Source organism: Falco peregrinus, chromosome 11, assembly GCF_023634155.1.
Source record: "Falco peregrinus isolate bFalPer1 chromosome 11, bFalPer1.pri, whole genome shotgun sequence".
NCBI lineage: Eukaryota > Metazoa > Chordata > Aves > Falconiformes > Falconidae > Falco > Falco peregrinus.
This window is the reverse complement of record NC_073731.1, coordinates 27,698,555-27,717,777: the sequence shown is the minus strand read 5'-3', so window position 1 is coordinate 27,717,777 and position 19,223 is coordinate 27,698,555. Positions and strand designations below refer to the sequence as shown.

At 44.4% G+C, this 19,223-nt stretch overlaps 1 protein-coding gene across 1 annotated transcript in view; it reads left to right on the top strand.

The window, feature by feature from the left end:
* The first annotated feature begins 1,833 nt into the window (after positions 1-1,833).
* PARP1 (poly(ADP-ribose) polymerase 1) overlaps positions 1,834-19,223 on the top strand; it is a 65,193-nt gene continuing 47,803 nt past the window's right edge. The window contains exon 1 of the mRNA XM_055816560.1: positions 1,834-1,929. The gene's annotated coding sequence lies outside the window, so the exon portion shown is untranslated. The remainder of the gene's footprint in view (positions 1,930-19,223) is intronic.

Here is a 19,223-nt window from a genome sequence, read left to right as displayed (position 1 = left end):
TTGATCACCAACTTTTCCTGCAGAAATAGCTTACATTTTGTATCTATGCTGATACACTCTCACACTTGAAATAGGTCAAATAGCTGTCACTGAAAGAAGTAGCAAGTCACTCGGTGCAGATCCCCTGACAGAATCAGAAACAAATCAAAAAAAGGTCATTGCATCTACGGGGAGAAGCAAGAGGCTGGGTTAATGTCCATGGTTAGAAAGAGAACTAAGTAATGAAGCTGTCATAGAGTTTTTCCAAACCATTTTTTATCCTAATCTTCCTGAAATATTAAATTACAAGAGCTGCAGTAGCAGGCTCCCCAGACAAAACTGTGCCATACATACAAATTAAAAATAAATTATAAATGGCTCTGTACAGGAAAAATGTAATTCTTCCCATCAAAGCATTGAATGGACTGAGGAGAACATGTCTCTTATGGCTTACAGAGACGCTTAAGAAGAGAAGGCTACCATTTGTCTTTCTAAAGCAATAACAAGTAGTATTTGTGGCCAAATTATGCATTACTCTTTGCAAGACAAGAAAGGCAACTAAGACTCTTTAAACCAGTAGTGTGGAAAAAGAAAGATGATCCTTAAATCCATATTCCAGGTACAAATGGGTGTTTCATGGGGGTGTTGAGATCCAGACATGAAATTGCACATGCTGAAATTTGTCAGCTCAGGCCCACCTCTGTGATAACAGCAAGGGCTCCCAAGGACTCAGCCCACTCTCAGAATCGACCAGGCCTTCAAACCCAGGAAATACCAGGAGCATGTGCAGAGTGCCCAAGCACTGCAGGCATCAGCACCCATTTAGGTATGCAAGTGTGTATTTCTGAGAGCATATTCTTCTGATCTTAATGCACTCAGGAGGAGGAGAAGATGCTTAGTGTTATGTGAGTAGCACTCAGCTGTGTCCAAAACACAGAATCTTTTGGGCCAAATTCAGAGGTATGTCCTGCAGCTCCCCTCCACGTTCTCTAGGAACTGTAGGAGTCTGCTGGATGTTCAGCATTTTATTCTCTTGTAACAGCCATTATTCACAGGTGTCTGGGAGAAATAAAACCTGTAGCAGTTTGTTATTGTTCCAGGCAGGAAAAAAAAGGATAAAAATACTGAATCCAAATGAAATTGCTGGCAGGATTTCCCAAGATAAAGTACAGCCTTCTACCTGTGCAAAATACCTATATGCATAGTTTTGTTCTTGTGGGGTAATAATTCTGAGCTCTTTAATGACCACAGATGGTAAGTAGTCCCTCTGCACATATTTTGAATCATAATAACTGTAGTAACTATAATAGCTATCAGCAAAGAACCCCAAACACCTAGCTGAACTCCTGCATTAGAAATGACTCAGGGGTATGAGAGATGATTCAGAAGGTGAAATATTACCTCACATAGCATGTGGGTGTTCTTCTAAGATTTCCATGCAAGTATCGACTTTGTTTAGTTTATGAGATCTGACAAGATCGCAGCCCTTGCTAGTAGACTGTATTACAAAGCACTGTACTAATTCACAGGTGTCAAATCTGCCACCTCGGATAAAATACACTGGTAATATTCAGATTTCATATTGAGCCCTCTGCCTTTTCAGTGGGTACAATTTAAATAGGCAAAGGGAGAATAAATCCAAGTTACATATTGAAAATGCTGCTGAAAATAGCCTAGGAAAAATAACGTTAGTAAACGGCAATGTTAGTACTATGTGAAAGTCTATTAAAATAATCAGACTTACACATACATCACACCTAGTTTCAAAGCACCTCATAAATATTAGTTAATCTCAATAGCTAGCATTCCTGTGATACAGAAGCATAGCATCTGTTTCTCTGTTTTACAGAGCTCCATCAGACTGCAAAGGAAGAGATCGTACATTTAGAAAGCAGCAGAGGAGAGGCTGTGACCCCTGGAGTCTTGATGTCCTTTGTGCACCTGGAAGAGGTTAGGTATACTTTGTTACTCAAAATTCCCAAGCAGGTAAAACAGATAGAAAAGTCCCTACCAGAGCAGCTCTGCAGCAAGACTCAGGCTACACTCAGGCAGTTGAAGTGTGCCTCTTATGCACCCCAGCCGCATCCCATGACCACCACAGAGACTGTGCATGCCCAGACATTGCTGGGAAATTCTTCTTCCCTGAGAAGAGAGGGAGCCAGGCAGCTCTGGGCTCCTGTTCACACCTTGTTGCAGACTCCAGCTACATGCTCATTACAGTGTCATCATCCAGTGTAATCTGCTGATAGGCTATGGATATTCCCTGCATGTGAAGATGTCCCTCAAATAAGTGACATATATCTGGTGGCTGGGTGAGAAGTCTGGCAGGTAGCTGGGGTAGGTTGACTGCTCCTGCTAGAGAGCTTGCTGGGGAACTGCTGCATTATTTCTTTCAGACACTAGAATCTGGCCATCATCATATTAAGGAATATCGATGCACAAGTAGCCTCTTCATCTTAAACTAACAACAAAAAAAGGTTATTATCAGGTACATGGGCATAATTTCATGATTAGGGCTATCTAAATAAGGCACTTAGGCAGATGGACTTGAAAGAACATCATTAAAGACCTGTACAAGCAGCTGGCTTTTTCTACTGCAAAGGTGCTTAGAGTCAGCTGAGCCCAATTCCTGGCTAAGCTGTTTGAGTAGGGCCCTAGCTGGGAGGAAAGGGTGGAAATGTGAATGGCACTTCAGGGTGCAGTTTCTCATCAGACAGTGATTTAACAGCTGCCAGCTAGGGAAGGGGGTGTTCTTCCCCCAGCCCCTATGTAGTCTTGTGACTTTCCTAATACCAGCTCTGGTATTTATCTAGCCCCAGGGAAATTAAATTCAGGTAGCAAAGCTGGTAGAGATTTGAGCTCCACAGAAGAGGAGGAACAGATTTTCACTGGCTGAGCTTTGGGATCTGGTTTGCAGTGGCAGCAGGCAAGTGGTAGAGCAGACATGGGAAAGGAGTGGAGCAGGTCCAGCTCTGACCTGTGGCCAATTGTAAGATAGGCTGTGATTTTGGGTCCTGGCTGTGCTAAGTCCTCTTGGGACTCCTTTTTTTCTTTTTTGTAATTCCTTTATCTAATGAAAAATACTTGCATTTGACTCAAATTTGAAAATACTTCGCTCTAACAGAAGTGATTGTCAGGTCCTGTTTGCCTTACCTGCAAAGTTCTTTTTACTTCCCCTAGCAACCCCCTGGTTAGAGAGCTGTGCTGGAAATATGTTCTGAAAATCCATTTTCAGGAGACTAAAGTCTTTGATGGAAACCTGCAATGCTCAAATGAATGTCCTTCTGTTATGCTGAGATTGCCTACAGAAATGTTAAAAGAAAGTCTTCAACTACCACTGTGTTTGTAGGGTAGGAACAATTTAGTTTCAATAATAACAAGGCGATTGGCAAAGAGTAAATAATTTCTGTAGTAAGCTATGCCTTAAGTGTAGATCATTGTTGTAGTGACATGCCCAAACAATTATTTATCACAGGAGATGTTAGCGTGGGCTATGGAGCTTAGTGACCCAGCAGCTGCAACGTGCTGGGAATAGTTTTCTTGTTGTATTTCCTACCCTGACCTTTTCCTGGGGGTAGGGAAGAAACAGTGCTGTGGAACTGAGATTACTTGTGTGTGCTTACCACTAGAAAAATGGCCTTTTCTGAATGAACTGCGTAATCCTGGGGAAAGAGCAGAGCTTAATTAATTAACTAGCATGCGTGACTGGAAATGGGACTTCAGTTATTCTGCTGATAGACCACCAGCTTGAAGCAGCAGTCACTGCAGCTCTTGTCTTCTGAGATCTATGGGGTGACTTTGACGAAGTGAGTCTGAGCCTCTTGAATCATTATAATGGCAAGCTTGGAAAAGAAAAAGGAGCTCTCACTGCATGTAAGTATGGAAACGTTCACCTGCCTTCATAGGTGCTCTGTGGGCAAGTGAAATGAGGCATTCATTTACTTTTTGTTTTGTTTTTTTTTTAATTGGATATGTAACTAAAAAAATATGAACTGTGCTGGAATGCAATTGTAACATACTTTTCCAGAAAAAGTTATTAACTTCTGGAAAGTATAAGTGAAAGCTGTACAAATCAGGAAAGATTTCAGTATGTAGTTTAGTGTGGTTATACAGTTGACTTCTTATTAAGGCAAATCTTGCCTTCTACATAAGCCTACCGATTTCTTCTTGTCTGCTATGCTGATTCTGATATGAATTATGTCATTAATAAGCTGACTGCTTGGTTTAAAATTACTAGTTTAACTGGCAATTCCTGCTTTCTTTTCCACAAATTGAATAAGTGGTCCTCTTGAGGAAAATCATGGAGGGAGTAAAGAATTATTTTTGTGTGTGTGTGGCTATTCTTCTAGTGTGATTCTTGATCTCCAGGTGGTTTGTCAGCTCTCAGATTGAACTTTGGAGGGGGCGAAGCTGATGGAACATGGTGATCTGAGGGTAACTCTGTTCCATTTTGGTTACCCTCATGGATCATGGAATTTAGTTATTTGTCCTAGGTCTGGATTTGTTTGGATGAGTTAATTTAAGGGGTACTGTGTCTGGGCAAACATATATCAAGAATTTCCTTTTCTAGAATACTGGTAAGTGAATGGAGAATGAATGAAGCCATACTAAATTCACACCTTCATCCAAGCAAATACTCCGGTAATGCATTTGAGCAAATGACTCAACAGTAAACTAAGCATATATCTAGGGACTAATAATCATAGATTCTTCTCTTAGTCTGCCAAGTGCGTATAGCACTATATATACCCTAAATAACCAACAGGGATATGTATTACATGGACTGAAATAAAATAGAGTTGCAATCATGCTGCTTCCAGCAGCTGCTGCAGCTGCACCTTATTTACATAAAGAGCGGAAATGTTTTGAAGCTATTTCCTTTCCTACTGGCACCAAGAGGACCAACTCTTTCAAAAACACTGAAATAGATCAGCCAGTTCAAACAAACTGAAGCAGGCCTGAAATTCTGTATTTGGATTCACTTCTGACCCTGATCTTGGGCCTGTCTTGATTAAGCCTGCCAATGTAAATTCATTGGCTTTCACTGACTTGAAGAGGAGCAGGGCTGAACGCTGAGCTGTTAGAGCTGTTATAGGGGAGTGCAGAATGGATTTTGCTGTGTTCTTTCTTTACAGTGATGAGCAGATTTATTGTTTTGTTTTAGTTCCAAGTACTACTTTGCTGTAACTTTAACCTGGTGAGGATCAGATAGCAAAATGCAAAGAGAGAGCTAGCCAGGCATTCACAAGCGCGTTTGTCTCTCCTTTGAGAGGCTAGTGTTCAAGTCGCCGATTCCTTGTGTCACTGAGCCAGGCTGCGTAGGCCCATAGCCACAGAAGTACTGGGGCTGTTGTGTCCTGCTGACTCCAGATGGGCAGAGCCTGCTCAGGTCAGTGAGGTGCTGATGGGGCTGGGGTGGGAGAGACCAGCTCTGGCCGTGGGAACTTGAGCTGCTTAAAGCAGTGTGTTGCAAGCCTGCCTCTGCAGCCCCACTGCTGCAAATGCCAGCCTTGGTGGCAGGGACCACCGATACCTCTCCCACCAGCTTTTGGCCCCATGCAGCGGGACACCAGTGCTGTGAGGGTGTGCTAAGGCTGCCAGGCCAAACGCAGTCACCGGCACTGACCCCATGAGAGGGGCAGGATCTCGGTGCTGAGGGAAGGGGCACACAGCTCAGCTGCGGCAGTGCAGAGCCCCTTGTCTCTCCGTGCTGTGGCTCCTTGGGGGCCCTGGGATTTGGGATAGCAATGCTGTCTGCCTTTGCAGAGAAGTTGTGAGGATAAGGGAATTAAAAGTCACAAGAGTGCAGAGACTAAGTTAATCAGTGACAGACAATTGCCTGAGACATATCAAGATACAGCTTCCCTTTCTTTCATCTCCCCTAATTACACAAAGCTTTAAAAGACCTTTATTATTCTCTGTATTACACTGGAACATAACCTATGATGTTTGTTAGGAGGAAGTGACAGAAAAGCCACTGCAGCAACAGGCTCCTGAAGGAAAGATTGATTATTTGTGTGTGTGTGTGTGTTAGGATTTCCATTATTTTGTGAAAAATACAAAGGCTTTCTCGTATTTATTCCTGCTGATTTCCTTCTATGTTGAATTCAATGCTTCTCCACTCAGGTACTAGTTTGCTAGATATACTTCAGCTAAATGGAAGGCGAGAAAGATCTCAGGTTAATTTGCTGCCCTAAAGATACTCATCTTATGAATCATGATGCTGATACATATGGTAAAGCAAAGGTGGAGTCTGCCACTGTGCAGCAGGGGCTTCTGCCTTCCCAGTTGTTTTGAAGAAGAGACATCTAAAACTCCAACTCAAATGTTAAGAAGATCAGGAGGTGAATGATTACCTGTAAATAAAGATGTGCAGCCAAGCAGCTGCTTCACACATGCACAGTACAACTGTAGGATCATACCTAAGTCTCTGTCTGCTTGGGGGTTAGCTGAAAAAAGCCTGCAGCATAATAGCTACCATTATTTTTAAACATTTATTTTGTGATAGCACTCTGAAGTCTAGCAGGTCAAGCCCTGCTGTCTGAGGCACTGCACAAACATGCTGCAGAGAGCTGATAATCTGAAAGGTGAGACTTTTAAGGTGGCTAAGACAGAGAGGCAGATCAGAGAGACACAGCAGTATAACAGCAACTGCGATTAATGTTGTCGCTATATTCAAAGTGATGCTGTGTGTTCTTTCACCCCAGAAGAAATGCTGGAGCTGAGTGAAGTCTCATGTGGCTGGCCTTTTCTTCCTCAGGCTCCTCTTTGTGTGGTTGGTTATTTCCTATGCATCTTATTTAGGGAAGTTTATGCCCACAGCATAATTCAACCCCTTTATTCAGACACCTTCTTATTTCTTTGTCTGAACCATAACTTGACGCAGAGGTAGGCATTTGACATGGAAATCTTAAATCTGCTTCAAGGAAAATGTTTCCAGGTTGGAGGCCACTGAGCATATGGCCTTACAAAGGGGAGACAGTCAGGATGCATCATTATAAGCAGTACTTGTTCCTCAGCAATAAGACACTGTGCGCATAGTGCCTTCTAGTCTTTTTTCATTATTATTCTCCTGTGTGTGTTACTGATTTCATTTCTGGCAATGCATACGGAAATCAAGTAACTTTTCTGTTATAATTGCAAGAGAAAAGGAAAAGAAAAAAGTGAGAAAAAGAAAGCACAAACTTTCCTTCTAATACTTTGTAAAGACCCAATTTCTAATAAAGCAAGACGTTCTGCACTTACAAGTCTTCCACCTGCAACATTTGGCTAAGCTCTGTTACTGTTAGCTAGGGTACATGTTCTGTAGCCATTTGACTTGGCCAGCTGGTAGCGTTGCCTCTCAATCACGCTAGTTTAAACTTCAGTCTCATTTCATACTGTGATTATTTCTTGCTGTTCTGTTCTTTTGTTTTGATAATTCAAAAGGAAGTATTTCCATCAAGTGTCCAAAGTGTGACCAAATGCTGGTTTAGTGTTTTTTATTGTTTGGGGCTTTTTTGCAATTCAAACTTTGTTCTCCTTTTCTTTTGCAAGATCATATGTCAAGATATGCAATGGCCCAGATTCATTCCCATTTACTTTACTAGGAGTGTGACTATTAACTGAATGTGTGTCGGTCTTTACCTATTGCATTTTCCCCATGCACACCCTTCCATCTTTTCAATTTTTCTGAATCTCTCTCTGCTCACTTCCGATTCATTTCTGTTTTATGGACACTCCTGATATGATATGAGCCCCTGTGACCAGTTTGCTCAGCCCAGAGCAGTTACAGGATTTGGGACCAAAGAAGCCTAGGTGAAAGCACTTCACCTGATGCAGCTGTACTTTGTTGCACCTGCATTGCTGTCATGAGAGGGCACTATAAAAACACTAAACTGAATCCAGAGTGCAAGACCTGGCAGTTTTGTGATTGTCAAAGCTGAGCTGCCTGGGGAGATTTTAGTAGTTGCTGTCAAGCTTTCAGAAGGTCTTGAGTTGGCTGAGCACCTAAAATTCAGCACAAACTATTTGTGCAGCCCCTCCTCAAGGAGGCATGTGTCCGCCCTTTGCAGAGTGGGAGGCCTCTTCTGTCCTTCATAGTGGCACAGAAGTGCCACCTTGTTCCTTCCACAGAGACAAGGGAGCTGGAGAATGAGCTCTTGGTTTTAATCTGGGCCAGCAGCTTTAATGGAAATCAATGTTAATTACAGAAAACTCATTCCTGTTTAGGATGAAGCAAATGCTGGTTAAATTGCAGGATTAATCACTCTAGGGGCAGACTGGCTTTCCTATTCTCTCTTGCTCATGGGTAGAAACCACCTACATGTTTATAACTTCCAGCTCCCTCCTGCTGTGTGATGGCACGAAGGTGCAGATTTGTCAGTCTCTGGGGACCAGCCATATGAAATTGTTTTCTTTGCTCAGTCATTTGCAGAGGGTGTAGGGAGCAGAGCTGCGTGGCTGACTTGCGCCTGGGAAAGCCAGCTGGTATGGCAATGGCTGCTTTAACGATTAGGGAAGAGTGCTATTACTGCTGTCTCTGGGGGAGTAATCCATCAGAGACAGCAAATGTCTTTTCACTCAGCACAGATGACCATCTCCACGTGTACAGTGCCAGGAATACCTTCCAAACTCACTGTAAAGAAAGTTGGGGCCTGGGCCTTTGGCAGGAGCTACAACAAACAACAAATACTGATTTACCTGGGGAGCGCAAGGGTGGAAGGGAAAGGGCTTTTTTTTCCCTCCTGGTAGATTAGGGTACACTAACCTTGATTACAGCATTACAGTAAAATCCCTGTGTCCAGAAACACTTCAATTGGCAGCTTTCCAGCTTTTCCAGTGATGCCACCTTTCAGCTCTGAGCCACAGCAAAGGCAGTTCTAGCCCTGTTTTCCCTGCTCATCCAGGAAAAAGAGCAGCTGGCAGCTGTGAGGGATGGAGAGGAGCCCTGTGGGGAAGATCTGTCACTGCCTGCTGACAAGTGATGGAAAATAACTTACTAGGGCAGGCCTTTTCAGGTACAGTGAAGTTTGGGCCATTTTGTCAGCTAATGAAGGGAAATAGCCACATTGACAAAGCTTCAGCCTGAGGCTGCCCTGTAAAAAAAAAAACAACCTAAAAAAACCCCAAACAAAACAAAAAGGCCTGAGAAAGGATTTTGTTTTGTTTTGTTGTTGGTTTGGGCTTTTTCTGTTTGGGTTTTTTTGTAATTTTTTTTTTAGTTACCACAATCTGTTAAGAGTCACATGGAGTCTTGCTTATGAGATTTAAATCACCTGAGTGGATCTGGGGCAGTGGACAAGAGCAAGAGGCTGTGATGGCTTTGAGGAGGTAGCCACAGCATTGGAGGTGCTGCTGAGCATGAGGGATGGCGATGGGGTTGAACAGGGAGTCCTAGGTGGAGGTGTCTCTTTTCAGAAATATGCACTGAATTAGTTCTCTGGTGAGGGCAAAGGAGGGCATCCCCAAGTAGAACAACAGTCAGGACTGGTGGATTACTGGAGGAAAAAGCAAGTGAGGCATACAGAGGCAGTTAATGCAAAAATGTGTCTCATAAGAGCAGCTTCACTGCAGGAGGACTAGGATTAAGAGGGTTGTCTTCTGTCCTTTTTTTCCACTGCCTCCCCCAGCACATCCACCTGGTTTAGACCCTTGGTTTCAGCTTCCCAATCTGGGAGGACTCAATTGCTTAGCTGGGCAGCAAGCTGAAATGATGCTGCTGACCTATAGTTAGCGAAGGGTAACACCATTCAGAAGTTCTCCTGAAGTGCTTGAACCCTGTCCTCATTAGAGCCTGCCCAGAGGGCTTCAGATGCAAATTCAGGTGTTTTCCCGGAACAAACTCTTCCCCATCCTGCAGAGATTGTACCTTGATATAGCCTAAAAACAGACCATCCTACAGCTGCTTTCTGTGTGCTGATTTTTACCAAGAGCAGAAACAGCTCTATATTATAAACTCCGTGGCCCCAGAGGCTTGTTTCTGCCCAGGCTCCCACTAGTCTGGGAGGAGAAAGAAAATAAAAGCCAAGTGCAGACAAGGCAGAGAGCAAGGCCTGCTGACAGAACTGAGCACAGAGGGCAAGCAATGCAAATTAAAGTATTCCAGGACTTACTTCTGATCCAGTGGCCAGTTTGGAATAAATGAGGTAATACCCTGTGGGCTGTCCTTAACAAGAAGACATTGATTACTGTAGGAGTGGTGGTGAGCCACGGGCATCTGAGAGCCCATACGTTCAAGCTTCATGTCAACTTTCACCCTGTTCTAATCAGAATCTGATTTAAGGTGCAAGATTTTTTTGGCTATTCCTAGTATCTCTCAAGTTTTGTTCAACTTTGAAATGTCCTTTTCCAAGTTATATGTTTCTTTGTACTTTTTTTTTTTTTTTACAAGCCCAAACATAAAAGGTCTTACAACCTGGACCTTTTCAATATATGAAGAAATGTCAATATATTTTCTAGATGTCTGACTTGCAGCCTCCTCTGTCTTACAGTGAAGGCAACTTTCCCCTTCATGCTACCTACAATCAGTGGATAAATTAGACTTGCTTTTGCCCATTTGCTGGTAGCTGTACAGAGGCTGCAAGATGTCACACATTTGATATTAACTGAATTATGAAGCTAGCTTTCTGTGCGATGTAAACCAATATGCTAAGGAAGGATGTGCCTAGTGGTCAAGCATTTTCTAGATTACTCTTCCATTTACTGAAAGCAAGCAATTGCTAAAAAAAACCAAAACACACACTGATATTTCATCTTGCTGTGCAAAGATGTGCATTCCAACAGCTGCAGGTTTCTCAGAAGGCTTTTTGGAGTTATTCAACAAAAGGGCAGGCAAAATCTGGACCAGGAGATTTTCTTGGCATATTTTCAATGTCCATTCATAACAGCTCAAACACTTGCATCACTTGCAGGGTGAGGGGGTTACAGGCAGAAACGTTGATCTGCTGAGAGGAGTGCTGAGCTTTGCTGCTCTGTGATGGCTGAGAGAGGGGATAGGAGTTGAGTTTCCAAACTGGCAAGGCCACAAGACCGCAGGACCAATACTGGACAGCATTTCATGGTAAGCATTATCAGGGCCTGTGTCTAACCCTAGGGATGACAGCAAGGAGCTGCCTCAGGGGCCACTGTCTTGCCCAGGACTGCTGCCTCCTCACTGCCCTGGCTTTTTGGTCCAGCTTAGCATGGGCTGAGAAGTTTGTCTGCATCATTTTTATGTTCTCTTTCCTGCTTCTGAGAGAAACAGGGCATTTGGACCTTTGCTTCTCTCACCATCTCCAGCATGTGCATGGTTAATGGGTCACTAGTTACCTGTGCCAGGAGCCAGCAGGGCCTTGCTGCTTGGGAGAAGTGCTGAGTGGTCCTTGGGAGAGGTTTCCTGACCCATTAACAACATGGAGGTAGAGCACAGAGAGGAGCTCCCCTGTATCCCCACTTCTTTACATGACAGGCATGTGCTGGGGCTAGCCCACTGGCTTGCAGCACCCACTCCTTTCAGCCAGCTGCTCTGGCCCAGTGCTCGCCAGCCACTCTCATGCCAGGAACCCTGCCATGCTGAGTTCTCAAGTCTGTGCTTCACTCTTACACTGGTGTTTGTACTGGCAGAGGAACCTGGGGTGGAACCAGGGAAGCTTTTTGATGCCAGAGTGCTTGTGTTCGCTCCGGATGCCACTGTTTGCCTGATTCCTTTTCTCTTCTGGTGGGTCAGGAAGCCTCCCCTCTCTGGTCAGTGGGGCTGGAGGCTAAGTGCCTGCATTCAATCCCTTGCTATCCCCCCTTTGCTATGTGCTGTTGGCAGGGGCTGGGAGGATGTTTTCCTAACTTTGCAGCACCAGAGTGCTAGGAGCAGATGGGCTAAGCTTGTCACTGAGTCTGCTTCCTCCCCTCATAGCGTATTTGTCACAGGGGATGAGGTGCTGGCAGCTTGGTCTTTTGCTGGGCTTCTGTTGGGGCCAGCCCCTGGCAAAAGGTTAGTGCTTGCTGCAGATCTGCAGCCAAGTTTGCAGCGTTGACTCGGCCCCGTGACTCAGACTGAGCCACAGCGTGAGAGTAGACAGAGTTACATAAATCTCATTCTGGCTCCTGGGGACATGGGCAGAGACTGAGGTACGTTGTGTGCTGTCCATGTGTTTGGATTGCTGGTCAGCAGTAACGACGACTTTGCATGTGCCTTGTGAGCTGAAGCTGCTGTGCCCAAATGGAGGGAGAGGGGTGAAAAGCTGTGCAGGAGCAGCTATATCACAGGATGCCAGGATGTCCCTGTCAGCATCACTGGAGGAATGGCACTAAATCCATATTTATCCCATGCTCTTTGCTCTTTCACGTGCAGCCTGTGAAAGGGCTTGCCTTGCTGTTGTGTTTGCTTCCTTCCAGCTGCACAGTGCTGTCACTGTGCAGATATGTATGGCAGATAATGATTTTTCACAAGAATAAGCACTGCCCCTGAAAAAAACCTCAAACCTTTAAAATTCATAAAGTAACAGAAATAGGTACTCAAGATTAGCTTCCACGAGATGAACTTTCTGCCTTGCTTGACTCACACTAGCATAAGCAGGAATATATCAATAGGATTTAACAGTGTAGCTATCTAAGCCCACTCTGGCTACTTCTTTATGAAGCACGGAAGGTGGGAGGAAAACCTAGCAGAAAAGTCAGTTTGCTAGGGTGAGATCCCTCCTTTGCCACCCACACCACTGCCCATAGAGGATATAGGCATAAAGCAGCCGTGCTACGGCAGCTCAGGGGAGCAAGCAGTATTGTGAGGCACCCTGAGGTGATCTCACATGGACAAGATAGCTCTCAAGGGTAGGCTGAGCCTTTCTACAGACAAGATGAGGAGCCTAGTGATATTAGTCTTCACCATAAATGCCTCAGCCGAATGTCTTAGACGGGGCAAATCCACACAGACGACCTTACACCAAGCACGGGTCCTCCAAAGCATCTTTCCCCAGCAGTCTTTTTCGTGGCGGGTCACCCTACAGGCACTTGGCTCGCTCTGCCCACAGGCATCCCTGTTCACAACAATTATCTGGCCCTGCAGCACTGACTACAGCTGCCGTTCAGGGAGCACATCCTCCAGCTGGTACGAGCCCTCCGTAGGCGTTGTACCAGCATTTCTCCTAGGCCAGCGAGGAAGCAGGGGTTAAAATGAACACAGAGCTGTAATCAACTGAATCGCACGGTACTAGAACTAAGATGCATTTGATGAAGCTTGTAGGGAATGGGTTTCACAGAGAAATAATGTGTACCTCTAGACAGCAGGGAGTGAACTTCTGCAGATTTATAACCTGTAGTATCCCTAAGCAACAGCTGTGCATCCTGCTGGACTAAGCAGAGAGTAGGCTGCAGAAAGTTGCCAGGCTCAGGTGATCTGAGACAGGATGGAGAGTCTGGATGCCTGTTAGGTGTTTCTTTTATTCTTAGGGCTGTTCAATGAACAGGAGAAATAAAACACTTTTTTTGTGGTTCAACAGATAGCCTTGATGATACTATATTCCATGACTGTCAGATTCAGGCAGTTTGTTAAAATTAGAGATGGTAGATTTATGGCCCAGAAGGGATTACTACCGCATGTTGCAGACGAGACTTCCCTCTCTTATTTTGGCATGTTTGCTCTCTTCCACGCTACTGGTGTTCTCCCCTCTAGGGATGAGGCCTTCAGGCACAACTCTAACATAAGCAGAGATAATCAGCAGCCCAAAGGCTGCCACATTGGGCCGTAGCTGCCGTGATGTTAGCAGGCCCAGGGTGCTGTTCCCTTCCTCCTCTGATGCCTTTGGCCCAGAGAGCTGCCTCAGTACCTTCCTTTCCTCTCCATGTCTGTGGCCCAGGACAGGAAAAATATTTGAAGGTTTGAAAGAAAAATGAGGACAGGGACAGAGATCTTCACTGTTATTTTGAGGAAGATGTGGCTCACAACTTTGACTTCTAGCACAAAGGATTTTTTTCTAGAGTGCCAAACTAGGATCAGAGCATCAATCCTCTAGCCCGCTTCCAACCTACACTCTTCCTTCTTGAACAGAATCTGGTTTTCCTCACTACCTCTGGCAAGATGTGTATCCTGGTATCTCATCTCCTGTTGCCACAGCCCTTTCCCAGGCTTCTCTGCTCTACTTTGCACTGAAATATGCTGTCACTTTTTAATTGCAGTCCTAGTACTTGGCACAGTTATTGTCCAGTGGTGTCATATGAGGCATCAGGCAGTAGCTATGGTCTCTTCCGTGGTGTCTGAAGTGCACATGCTGTCACATGTGTAGCTCCTTTGCAGGTTACACAGCCCCTAATTGTTGCGTGTCTACTTTCTTTTAAGCAATGTTTCTACCATAATTCTATGGGGTAAGAAACTGATTAAAACGTACCAAACCGTATAATCTTTAGTGCTTTGAAAAATCCCTGCAGTCGGTGGGTGGCTGTGGGGGAGGGAGTGATTGATGCAAAATGTCCCCTCTCCCCAGGAGATCTTTCTCCCCCACACCCATAATCCTACTACTTTGTACTTACATAACATTGTCATCTCATATAGCGCATATGCAATTGATTTGTCACCAGAAGAAAGTTCAACCAGAAGTTGGATCAAGGGACTGAGAGTTGGGGGTCCTGACTTCTGCAGCTGGCTTTCGTTTTCTTCTTTGCAAAAGAGATCCTACTGAGTGGGCAAGGCAAAAAGCAGCTGATGTGAAATGAAGTTTATGTTGGAGAAATGTTTTGAGATCCCTTGATGGAACTCGCTAATTTATTAATGGAATCTTCTCTAATAATCAAATTTCTTTCAATTAACTAATGAGACTCCCTTGTGAGGGTACAGTATGCCATTCAGCAAGCAAAATAAAACCCCTGACCTTCAGAGAGCTCTCCTAGGTGTGCAGAGTGAGGCAGTGCTGGAGTTCTAAAGGGTGGCAGGACCAGAGCTCTGCTGGTGCTGCACACTGCTGTATTGCACCAGGGCCTGGTAGCCTGCAGCAGGTGGGATGGGCTTGTAAAGGGTGGGTATTTTTAGGGAGAAAGAATTAGGCAATATGAAAAAAACAGGTCCCATCTGGGAGGAAACACTGAGTGATGCTTAACATCTGTATGTGCATGATGCATGTCTGTTATTTTAGTGGGTCAAGGAAGCTGATCCATCTGCCCCCTAAAACACATGTCAATGCTGGGACACTTTTCTTGGGCTCCATCAGCAGCCTTATGAAGCACAGGGGACCACAGCCCCAAACTGGACTGGAGAGAGTTTTATTCAGCCCCAAAACACCATAGATGTTCCTGTAATCTTGGCTAAAGGGGGCTAAGGAAGCTGGTCAGCCGAACACATTTATAAAAAGTTTTGCATCTGTGTAGCAGCAATGGGAGTGTTAAATTACGGGCACCAGTGCCACATGGCTGGGTTATGACCAGATAAGGAGAGGCTGTTAACTCTGCTAGAGCATGTAAGGGACAGTAGGGGAGGGAGAGAGTGTGTGCAGAGTCTCTGTGCAACAGGTCAGGACTGGGAAGGCAGAATTAATATTGCCTGCTCTACAGTTCCAGTGTAAATTACTCTCTTGAGCTTTAATATTTAGCTCTCTGTATTTCTGTATATTAAATCTGGATAAGCAGTTCCTGAGACAGGAACAGATATTGTATTCCTGCAAGCACCCAGGTTGGGTAGCTGTTGTATTCAGCTAGCAGCAACAAGTATCATTAGGTTTAACTGGTGATCAATATGTCATTTCAACTAATGGGAGAAAATTTGCCACATAAGAATGTATTGGGTTTGCTCAGAGCAACACAAGGGCTGGAAGTATTCCAGAACCCTTAGAACAAGCAGACGCTGCTGCTAGGCCAGGCTTACCTTCATGGTGTGAAAGAGGGATGGATGTGACTGTGACACTGGAGCTCAGCCTCAGTGCAGGGGCAGGTGGGAGCTGTCAGTCCCTGGCTCCCAAACCTCTTCTGCTACTGCTCAGGAAACTTGCTTGTTAGCTTTCTGACTTCCTTCAATTGTTGGGGTTTCTTTCTTTGAAATACATGCTATTCATCTGCCCTATAGAGAAGCAGATATAGTTAGCCTATCGCTGTTAGAAACATGATGCCTCTACAAATTTAGCCTGTTTTTTAGCAGAAATTCCTCTCCAGCAAGGCTCCCTGCTTTGTCAGAGCCATTCTTCCTCCTGATCTTGCATGCAAGGCATGCACTGCACGTGGTCCTCATGGCGGGATCTCTGGGAGGGCAGCTACATGCCAGCTGGCCACAGTCACAGCACTGTGAGTGCATCCTTTTCTCCAAAAGCTCGGGCACAATGTCACTGTGTGACTTTGTAGCAAGTGTGTCATATCATCACATCCAGTATGAGCTTTAGTGAGTGTGGTTGATTTCTCATTTTAGGCTCATGAACAGCACCCTTTTTCTTCCTTTCCCTCCATCCCCTACAGAACCTTGGATCTGGTCTTTATTTATAAGACAGCATCTTTTCAAATTTCTTTATTTGTCCCATGGATATGAGTGCCTAGCTGGAACTTGCACTGGATAGAATGCGAAGAATTTCTTTCTTCGTTCATGTAGCATATGTTTTGTAAATTCTTTCTTTCTTTTCCCCTAAAGATTTACTCTCTAGTTAGATGTTGGATTGTGATATCCTATTTACAAATACATCTGGAAGAAGCAATGAAGGCAAGAAAACATCAGATTAGGGGATAAAAGGGAAAAGGGAAAATAAAAAAAAAGAAGAAAAAAAAAAAGCAATACGTATAATTATTTGTAAAGGACACGCTGTTCCTTTGGGCCACCAAGGTATGTTGGTCTGACTGGAACTTTTGCTTTTTGCCTGGTCCCACTAAGCACTTTCCATGTACCTTTGTGAACTAGCACATGCTGGAGGAAGCAACTGTTATCCATTGCTTCACGGGAAGAATCCAGAGGTGGTTACACCCTGCTGCCTTGCTGGCCCCTATCTGTACTTCTGAAAGGCAGCAAAACAAAATTAGATCTAGTTGAACAGGACAGAGCATAGCCTCGGGGGTCTAGTATATTTTGATAAGTGTGTCTCTTTGGCTGCCACATCCGAGCAGCTGAGGTTAACATACATGCTTCCACTGACAGCTCCTCGTGTTGGGCTTGCAGGACCCACTCTCCAGGGACGGTTCTGGCACATGGGTCACCTGTGGTGCTGGGCCCAATTTGCTGCTCTTCATAGCACAGCAGAAGCTGTATTTCCATCCCAACATGTGCCGATTCAAAGAGAAACAAAAAAATACTGTGATATAGTTGTAGGTTAGCAAAAGGGCTATCAGTGTATCTACACTCCCCTGCAGTGGGTAGACACATTTGCACCTCTTATGTCTCCAGTCCTATTCTGGCTGAACTGTCTTAAATATTCTGTGAGCTGTGCATTCTTCCTCCGCTTTCCACATTCATAAATTCAAAGCACAGCTGGGCTAAGACAAAATGTTTGACTTAAGAGTAACTTCAGAAATGGGATTCAGTACTGTAACACAGCTACATCATGGGTCTGTGTTTAAAAGCACAGCACTTGCGCTTTTTGCATGAGTTCTCTCATCCTGAGTAGAAGAAACCAGCTGTTTTCAAAAGCTTCCTGCTAATGTTGAGTGAAAATCATGTCCTCCCAACATTTAAAACATTTCTACCCAAAAATACACCAGTGATCTTTTTATTTCAGATTAGAAATGAAGGCATTGTTTAGAAAATTGGTTTTGTAGCAGGCTACCTTCTAAAATCCAAAGAAATTCCACATATTTATTAAATATTATTATAAGCAAAATGTCCCAAGCTGTCACGCACTAAAATGGTAGTCATTGGTATGTCACAGTCATTTTCCAACACTTGCTGCTGTTCTTCATTAGCAGGTATCAACAGCAATCAGCATGTCATTTTGTGGCTTCAGACCACCAGGCTTGCACACCAAAGGAACCAGAAGGTTCCTGCCTAATAAGAAGTAACATTTTTTTTCTCTTCAACCCAATAGTCAGAGATATGCCCTTAAACTGGACTCGAAATGTGCAGAGCTGCAAAGAAGAAACCACAGACGCAAGGTACTGGGTTGCTACTGCGGTCATGGTTTTAGACCTTGTAGCTTAGCTGCTTCTGAGCTGTGGGACCCACAAGTAGTGTGACGTGTTGGAGGAAATCCCGTCCAGGGACAAGGCAGACCCGCTCACTCTCGTAGCACACACAGGTGGCAGCTCTCTGCTGAAGTCATACCAAAGCAGTATTTTTAACATGACTTGAAAGAACTGCCAGCTCTTCTGCTGATGAAAATAAGGCTATTTTTAGCAATTAGCAGTATTCGAATGTTCTTTTCATGATTTGCATAGCCAGCAAATGGTTTAGTAGATTACCAGAAAGGATTAGATATTCCTCTGGATAAAAGCAGTGGTTACCATTTTTAACACACAGATGGAAATCTTCACGCTTCACAGTGTCAACTGACCCTGAGGCAGGGTGGGGAAGGAATATAACCTTGCGGCATCCTGTTAACATTTATTTGCCCACTTTCTGAGAACTTGTCTATTCATCTGTCTTGCCTAGTTCATGATAGCGCTTTGCATTACTATAGCTTCTTTCAGCTCGTAGTCTCAGACCTTCCCCTGAAACATCATGGAGGTGGACAAGATATTCAGTAGGTGAGTGTGATCTGTTCCCATCTGGCAAATTGACTGTTGAATGTAGTCTTCGATAAAATCCACTAGAGCTTCCTGGTATGTGGCAGTCTGTGCCTTCCCATAAACTATACTGTGTTGTTGTTAATAACCAATTAATATTTCTAGGATTCACAAAAACACACTTGAGCGGAGTTCCCAGGGAGGCACAGGGCTGTAGTACTGGCTGTAGTCTCAGATTAACATAGCAGACTTTGATAACAAGGCTTGATGCTGCAGTGGCAGCCAGAGCCAGCTTTCTACTTGCAGTAGTCAAAGCTTTCTCCTGTTCCCATACGCAAAAGACAAAGGAAGGTGTTGATGCTAAATATCTGGCATTTTGCAGGTCAGGTTATTATTTAATTGGCCTTTCTAGAGGCACAAGCGTGTGTGTGTCTGTCTGCAGCAGAGCCTGCCATAGCCTGTGCCATGGGTTCGTCAGTGTGTGCTTTGGCATCTGGGGAAGATCTCCTGCTGTGAGAGTGGTGGCAGAGACAGCACCAGGGTGGCTTGCAGGCAGTTCTGAACACATGGTCATCTCTCAGAGCTCACTAGTTGTATTATATGTGGCACTTCACTAAAATTAACACTGGTTTCTTAAACAAGTCTGACATCAGCCATCAGGCTGCCATGGGGTG